The following is a 9,098-nucleotide window of genomic DNA, read 5'->3' as shown; positions in this document are numbered from 1 at the left end:
ATTACTATGAATAGAAAGATTTATGTAATCATAAACATTCTACTGGTTGTTAGTTGAAAGAACAGAGTGTAATGTCTGCTACCTCAAACAATAAATAAATAAATAAATAAATAAATAAATAAATAAAAGAAGCTATTTGTGTAAGTTGTTTTTAAGGCAACATAATTTATTTTATGAATAATATCTAATATTTGCTTCAATTTTTGACACGAGGCCGGTAAGTTTATAGAAGCGGGTAAATCGATTACATCAACCCCAGTAATCAACTTATATCTATTTTATCGAACCTGAAAAGATGAAGGCAAAGTCGGCCTCGGCAGAATTTGAACTCAGAAAAGACGGACGAAATGCCGCTACGCGTTATACCTAGCGTCCTATTGGTTCCGCCAGCGCGCTGTCTTTGAATAATATTTAATACTGGTTTGAAAATTTGGCACAAGGTCACCAATTCTTCCAGGAGTGAGGATAAGCCATTTATATTGATCTCAGTGTTTAACTGGTACTTTATTTTATCGACTCCGAAAATATGAAAGGCAAAGTCAACTTCAGCAGAATTCGGGGTGATTGGCAACTGCGAAAACATCATATCTCATATACGCGCAGGATGTATTCATACACACACACATGCACACATTCACACACACATTCACACACACACTCACACACTAACACATACACGCATATATATGTATAATGATATATACACACATGTGTATATATATATATATACATATATATATATATATATATATATATATATATATATATATATATATATATATATATATATATATATACACTCGCATGTACACACACACATACACACACACACATATGTACGCGCATGTATGTGTGTGTATGTGTTCGTGTGTGTGTGTGTGCGTATGTGTGTGGGTGTGTCTGTGTGTGTGTGCGTGTGTGTGTGTGTGTGTGTGTGTTTGTGTGTGTGCTTTTCCTGAAATAGTATAAGTTCACGCTGACTGATGTTGCACAAATATATATGAATATCGTGTCCCGCTACAGAAGAAAATGACACAATCCCCACCCTACAGTCACTTTACAGCATTTCTAACGCTTCTTGTTTCCTCACCGCCCCTTGTATTCCTCACCGCCCCCTATTTTCCTCGCCGCCCCCTTGGATCTTTCCCCCACCCTGTGGGCGGTTGTACCGCCTACTTCGAGAGTAACTGATTTATGCTTTATAGCAAGTATATGAACATTTTATTTCACTCATTAATAAAAAAAAAATGCGGTGTGTGTTCTATCATATAACACCTACTCCAATAAAGTATGTATCTGATTCTGTTTCATTTCTTGTCCATTTCTAAAAGTCTTTTGGAATATATGAAACTTGAAAAAGGGGAAACAAGGAAGAAGTGATTCATACAAAAGCATTTTCCGTTTCTTTTATATTTTCTCCGTAAGTGGGTGACAATATTCCTATAACCTTAACAAGCTGTCCGAGACCGATGATTTTGGCAAGGTTAATGTTTCATTTGAAAAAATGGGATCCAGGTAAAAATCGGCGTGGAAAAAATCTTAGGGAAACAACTTTCTAGAGCAGGAGTTCTCAATCCGGATCCATATGAATGATCCTTGTCGGTCCAAGTCAGATCTGATGGGGACGTTCCCGCTAGCAAAATTGTAAATTGGGAATCCATAGCAGTATTCTAAATGTCCATGAAAACTATTGGTTCAGATGTATTTACTGAAAGAAACAGTTACAGCTAGGTTTTTCTAGCATTTCTTTTTCTAAAATTTTATGTATAAGTTGTGCAACCCACACATGTTAATGTATGAAAACCAAAATAAGAATTTTGAAAGAGATATCTATGAAGTTAATTTTTAAACATCAATTTCTTATGGGGGCCCGCCAGAATGAAATAGTGATCAAAGGTGTCCATAGATAAAAAAAAAATGGTTGGGAACCACTGTTCTAGAGAAAAAAGGGATAGGCATAATAGTCAGTGTAGGGTCATGAAAGATGAATTCAGTATGGGCGAGGAGAGAGGAAATGAATAATTTTAGAGTAACTAAATAGCAATGAGACGAGCTCAAGTCTGAGATGCTGAGATGCTCAGGCATATCTGAGATGTGTTAGAATTGAATAGATAGATGTTACGTCATATTTGTAAGGTAGAAGTCGAAATGTGTTTGTGAATGTCTTTACGCTAATCAATCGGGTAACTATTCTTGCATATGGTCTAGGACATTGTTTCTCAACCATAGTTTGCCTAACACCCCTTTGATACCTATTTTACTTTCTGGACCCTCATACCTATTCAATGTTTTAAAAAATCATATTACAATTTTATAATCAAATATTATCAGGAATTGTATTCAAAAATTTGTTAAAATATTTTGTGTATCGTAGAAGTAGAAGCAATTTATTACACATAAACTTTAACAACTGAATCTTATATTGCACCCTCCTCTCCACTAGGACCATGTGAACCCCGGTTAAGAACCATATATCTAGAATATGTAATTAATACCAGCAGCGCCGTTCCATAAATGGGGGCAGTACTCAGTTATGAGCTTTGTTGTGGGTTAGTAAGGGAAGGAGACCAGTCTTTGTGATACATATTTTCTATGTAAGAAAGTGTGTCCACGAGGAGAGATTTTTTCATAATTAATTGTTTAAAGACTTTTACAGCGACTAATTTATTGTGTTGCTTTTTTGTTGTTATTTGTATTAGTCTCTATGCTATTCTTTTTAATGCTGTTCACATTAGCTGATATATATACACCGGAAGTGTTGATATGTACACCCCCATATATATATATAGATATATATGTATATATAATCGAATGAATAATAACATACGATCGATAATTGTCAGTTCATTACAACTGTTTCTTACGTGACTTTTTAATAGAAGAATGAGAGCATTACATCATTATTGTTGTTGTTGGCACTCCGTCGCTTACGACGTCGTGGGTTCCAATTGATCCGATCAACGGAACAGCCTGCTCGTGAAATTAACGTGCAAGTGGCTGAGCACTCCACAGACACGTGTACCCTTAACGTAGTTCTCGGGGATATTCAGCGTGACGCAGTGTGACAAGGCTGACCCTTTTGAATTACAGGCACAACAGAAACAGGAAGTAAGAGTGAGAGAAAGTTGTGGTGAAAGAGTACAGCAGGGTTCGCCATCATCCCCTGCCGGAGGCTCGTGGAGCTTTAGGTGTTTTCGCTCAATAAACACTCACAATGCCCGGTCTGGGAATCGAAACCGCGATCCTATGACCGCGAGTCCGCTGCCCTAACCACTGGGCCATTGCGCCTCCACATCATTATAAAAGACTGTAATCATCAGAAGAGAAATAATTTTACAAGAGAAAAGAATATTCCAAGAATACAGCAGCGATGTGACTAATCAATCTCGCGAAAGGTATTGGTGTTCGCATGGTAGCTGCTGGGGGTTACATTACTATGGTTAATACTATTATGATTAAAATAAGTTGCCGAATCCTGGTTTGGGGACTGTTGGTACATTCCGATCTGCTATTTCCTCTAACCCCGTACTAAATGTAGTTCATTACATAATCCCAACCTGCTTTAAATTTTTAAACTCCTTATTGATTGGGAGACTCTTCTTTACTATGACTTCAATTCCATAAATATTGATCTTATTAATTGATGGCCATCGTACTCCCCCCCCCCCCCATTTCTACTTTCAACCAATTACCACTGAATACACCTAAATTTCTGTGTTTCTCTATCTCCCTCCCCTCGTCATTTACCATTAACCAGAGATTCCTATACCCCGACCCTATACCTGATCGGCCCGTATGCTTTTATGTTTCATTTTATTTTTGTTTTTCCTTCACCCTTACGTTTGATTTATTCATCTTCTCTTTTTCCCTTATCCCTAATTGTTTTATGACCTCTCCTTACCACAACACATAGCCTGTAATAGATTATCTTCTACACCCCACTCCAGTCTACCCATGATCTAGTCTAACAAACTCCTTTTCACCTAGTTCACTGACCTTAGATATCAAATTACACACTCTCAAAAATTACATTCTTAACCTAAACGGCCAACATAGTTGGTCATTCTACCATTTCATATTTGGCATCGACAGACGAATCCCTGCTGTATTCTTGGTATATTCTCTGTTTTGTAAAATTACTTCTCATTTGATAATTACGGTATTTTATGATGATGTAATGTTCTCATTCTTCTATTAAACGATTACGTAAGGAACAGCTGTAATGCGCTGACAGTTATCCATCGTATTGGAATATGATACACCAAGGGAATTTACGACTTATCAGACACCCAACAACGTACTACTCAAAGTAACGCGTAATCTGGACCAGCCCCTTAGGCGCTAAATACTTATAGAGTTGGTTTTCTTTGTCCATACAACCGAAATAGCCTATCTGATATTCCGACTCTCACCAGCCATGGGCCAGAACCACAGACATAACCCAACACTACTTGGTGTATACCCTTTCAAGTACCTGATTCTATCGAAATCCTCATCCTACTCCTTATATATATATATATGTATGTATATATATATATATATATATATATATATATATATATATATATATATATATATATATATATATATAGGCCTCAATGAAGTTATAAGGTGTTACTTAGTCACTCAATTATGAGTCTAATGCATCTAATAGCAGAAACTGCCGTAAGCTAGTGAATACATATATATATCCATGAAGCTCTGTCACAGAATGGATTATTAGAAATGAATTAGTAATTACTAAAGTAACATTCATATCGTTTTCAGTGGCTACATTCTATTTCCAGATCTTTATAATATAATTTTGGGATTTTACTGAGAAGCGCATTGTTGGGACTTATTAAGATTATGGTGCAGTTTTTTTTATGATGCTTGACATTGATATACAGCAATTGGCCTCCTTTTCTCTCCGTGTATAGGTTTGTCATAATCTCTGAGTATGGTCATATTTCCATTCCTTGGGACTTTCTGACGTGAATGTGTATATCACCTCTTTTCATATGACTATATGCATATAAAAACAACGATCTTTCTCCTGACTTCTTCAGACTCTATCATACCTGCTAATGTATTCTCGGTTGACTAAAACTGAGAAGCCAGAAATAATGTGGTTAATTGTTTCTTTCCAAATTTCACATAAACAGTTATGTAACATACACGTCTTCGTTATATATCTTTAAAGATTTCTGACGGTGTGGCTTAGAACCAGGTTCACAATCAAGAAGCCTTCTTTGTCTATTTGTTTTCTTTTTAGTTTAAGTATTTTACATTTTTTTTTAAATGATAAACGTAATTATTAGACAACTATTTTTCACAAACTTACGATGTCTCACCTTAGAAAAAAATGTCTTCCTTTTACCAACAAATGGCATCAGAATATTTGAACGCTTACTCCATTGACCTGAAGTAGAAAAAGGATTAATTTTATTAATTTTATTCTACACGCATTTTTTGAATCAACAGTATTGGATTCTGTATTAATGAATTTATTATTATAACTGCAGAAGGAGGTACTAAAACAGTTTTTAAAAACAAAGAGAAAATATAATACTGAAACCGATATTTATAAACACAGTCGATTTATCATACGAAGATGCAAATTTAATGCATTAAAACTATCACCAATAACAATACCGTTCAGACTAAGGCAAATGCTGGGTATCAGTCTACCCTAAACAAGGCAAGAAATATGTCAGGATAGAGGGTACCTCTTTCCCATGAAATATGTTTGTGAATGAGAAGCTGGGGGAAGCCTGAGCAATGTTTGGCAAAATTTGTGTTCAAGCGGATAAGAAAGTGTGTGTTCTGGTCTGTAAAACCGAAGACGAGGTGGGGGAAGGCATAGAGAGGTGATCTGCCCCTGACTAGTCATAGTCTGGTGCAGAGGTACATGGGTTAAAAGAATGAGGGGATCACAGCCAGGAAATATAAAGAAAAATTGGTACAGATGTATATCCTTGACTTTACGTTACCTTTGAAGTAGGGCAGAAGAAGTATGTGTGAAGATAACTTGCAACAATATGCGGTCGGTTCGGCTTTGAATGGACATCCAGGTTTGATAAACTCCAAAAAAAACACAAGGCTATTGCGAATCTTGAACCCATTGATGAAATATAGATGTCAATCACGTTGACAAATGCAAGAGACGTTGACCGGTTGGTATACATGCAATTGTAGAGGTTTCTGAAGATTCATCTCCCCAGATGAAGAAAAAAAATGGGAAAAAAGTATTGATGAGAAATAACAATTGTGATAGCAGGAAAAGGAAGAGCAGGTAAGTCGTAGAGCTGAAGAACATGGTTGTTTCTACCGCTCTTTCCAGAACATTAAAAGTTGCAGCTCGAAGAATAGATAGAAAAGAAACAAAGTCATTTCGACTACGATGAGATAGAGTCCTGCGAAACTGACGAAACTCCTTCTCGAGTGCAGGACCGACTAGAGGCTACGAGCAGCATCATCATTCCAATGAGAAATAATGACAAAAATCAGCGTGAAACGTATTTGACTACGGAACGACAACAATAGTATACATACACGTACATTTTCAAATGAAACTGTGTCGTACTATCGAACAACAAAACATATAAGCAACATTTTGCTGAAAGTACTAAAGTATAGCAGTATTTTGCTTACACTATAGCCACCAGCTCACGACAATCTACTACAGATCTGCGCCAGTGAATGACAGTAGTGTGCCTGTCTGGCCTCGGCAATGGAATCTCTCTTGTTCCATCCAAAGGTTTAGCGATGGCTTTGGTGGATAAATCAAATGAAATTACGAAATTACCTTTATTGGAAGAGAGATAATGTATGGCACTATATGCATGATTAAAATAGAGAACGTGGAAAAAGAGCAAACAAAAATTGTCACGACTACATCAGCCGATAAATAGTCCCACGATATTTGGAAAGAAGAGACAAAAAGGTAACCGCCAGGAACGTTGATGACGATTACCTCGAGATAATAGTCATTTTCCTGTTATAAAATAGTCAGGTGGCCAGTGCCAAAGTAGCCGTTGGCGATATGTGGTCAGCGATAGCAGCAACAGGCAAGCAAGTTTTAGTGCATGTTGTGGTTTTTCCAGGATCCGAAACCATTATCATTATTATTAAGGCGGCGTGCTGGCAGAATCGTTAGCACGCCGGGCAATATGCTTAGTAACATTTCGTCCGTCCTTACGTTCTGAGCTCAAATACCACCGAGGTCAACTTTGCCTTTCAACCTCTTGGTGTCGATAAAATAAGTAACAGTTACGTACTAGGGTGTATGTAATTGACTTCTCCGTCCCCTCAAAAACTGCTGGATCTGTGCCAAAATTTGAAACCATTATAATTGGGAATCGATTGATGCTTCAGACAGTAATATGATTGGGAATTTTATGGGTTCATATTTGTGGTCGAAATTGTCGTGATTGTGCTAGTGCTAGTGTGGAACCGAGGGTTGCTTTTGCGATTGTCATTGTGTCTGTCGTTGACCTTATTAGAGTTAGTGTTGAAATCCAAGAATTAGGAATCTGTCCACTAGAAGTCACAAACACAAGTAAAGATACACCTTGTTGTTGTTGTTGTTGTTGGCACTCCATCGGTTACGACGTCGAGGGTTCCAGTTGATCCGATCAACGGAACAGCCTGCTCGTGCAATTAACGTGCAAGTGGCTGAGCACTCCACAGACACGTGTACACTTAACGTAGTTCTTGGGGGAGATTCAGCGTGACACAGAATGTGACAAGGCTGACCCTTTGAATTACAGGCACAACAGAAACAGGAGGTAAGAGTGAGAGAAAGTTGTGGTGAAAGAGTACAGCAGGGTTCGCCACCATCCCCTGCCGGAGCCTCGTGGAGCTTTAGGTGTTTTCGCTCAATAAACACTCACAGCGCCCGGTCTGGGAATCGAAACCGCGATCCTAGGACCGCGAGTCCGATGCCCTAACAACTGGACCATTGCGCCTCCACCAAAGATACACCTTAAAGCGTCTTTACTAATGGTTAGCTTTCTGTCTGACCTAAACTATAATATTTAAGGGTGAAGACAGATTTGAACTGTTATCTCTCGTATTAATGGGCATTCTTTGTGTAGGGAAATTTAATGCTGATGATTAAGCCATTTTACTTTTTATAAACTGTTTTATTAAATAATCTTTTGTCACCAAAGTGATAATCGCTATATAAAATATCGTGCAACCATATTATTTATAAAGAAATGCTTTTATTTTTCATTACCCCATACTGGTTTATGGCTGGTTATTAAATTGAAGAACATTACATTTTGTGTGCATTTTCTTTCCTTTTTCTTTGTCTTATTCTGTTTTTGCTCCTTGCACAAACCTCAATTTAGCTAGAAAGAATCTTAGCATAAGTAACTCATATATGTTTGCGGTTGAGAAAATTATGGTGTTTAGGAAAGGATTTTGTCATATAAGCTATCATGTGATTTAGAGATAATAACTTTTATTGCTAAACCTATTTTCCTTCTTTGCATGAAGAAGTACTTTGTATTACTATTTTTCATGACATTTATATATATTGTTTATCTTATATATTGTGCACAAAATATAAGCCACATAATCGAATTCAGGCGGAACCTTTGCGGATTAAAATGATTCTTTAAAAAAAATTGAACATTGAAGTTACAACACATACACACACATACATACATGCATACATGTATACATACATACATACGTACATACACACACACACACATACATACACAAACACACAAGTACGTACACACACACATATATATATATATATATATATATATATATATATATATACATAGATAGACAGAAAAACAAACAGACAGACAGAGAGATACACAGACAGGTAGATAGATAGATAGATAGATAGATAGATAGATAGATAGATAGATAGATAGATAGATAGATAGATAGATAGATAGATATGTTTGTTTCACAGTCTATAGATGGAAAAATATAAATTCATGCTTACAAATGCACTCAAACGTATTTGTACACACGAGTATACAATACACATTATATCTACACACCACTTGTAGACTTAGAGTGTGCATTATGCATACATATACACATAAGCACAGTATGTATGTATGTATGTATGTATGTATGTATGTATA

The 9,098-nt window shown here is 36.6% G+C and overlaps 1 long non-coding RNA gene across 15 annotated transcripts in view; it reads right to left on the bottom strand.

The window, feature by feature from the left end:
- Positions 1 to 9,098, bottom strand: part of LOC106871257 (uncharacterized) — a 413,124-nt gene that overhangs the window by 151,388 nt on the left and 252,638 nt on the right. For all 15 annotated transcript variants that reach the window (XR_008266341.1, XR_008266336.1, XR_008266342.1 and 12 more), the window contains one exon: positions 5,334 to 5,401. This is a non-coding gene — a long non-coding RNA (uncharacterized LOC106871257). The remainder of the gene's footprint in view (positions 1 to 5,333; positions 5,402 to 9,098) is intronic.

The sequence above is a fragment of the Octopus bimaculoides genome, chromosome 20 (assembly GCF_001194135.2).
Source record: "Octopus bimaculoides isolate UCB-OBI-ISO-001 chromosome 20, ASM119413v2, whole genome shotgun sequence".
Classification (NCBI taxonomy): domain Eukaryota; kingdom Metazoa; phylum Mollusca; class Cephalopoda; order Octopoda; family Octopodidae; genus Octopus; species Octopus bimaculoides.
This window is presented reverse-complemented; position numbering and strand designations above follow the sequence as displayed.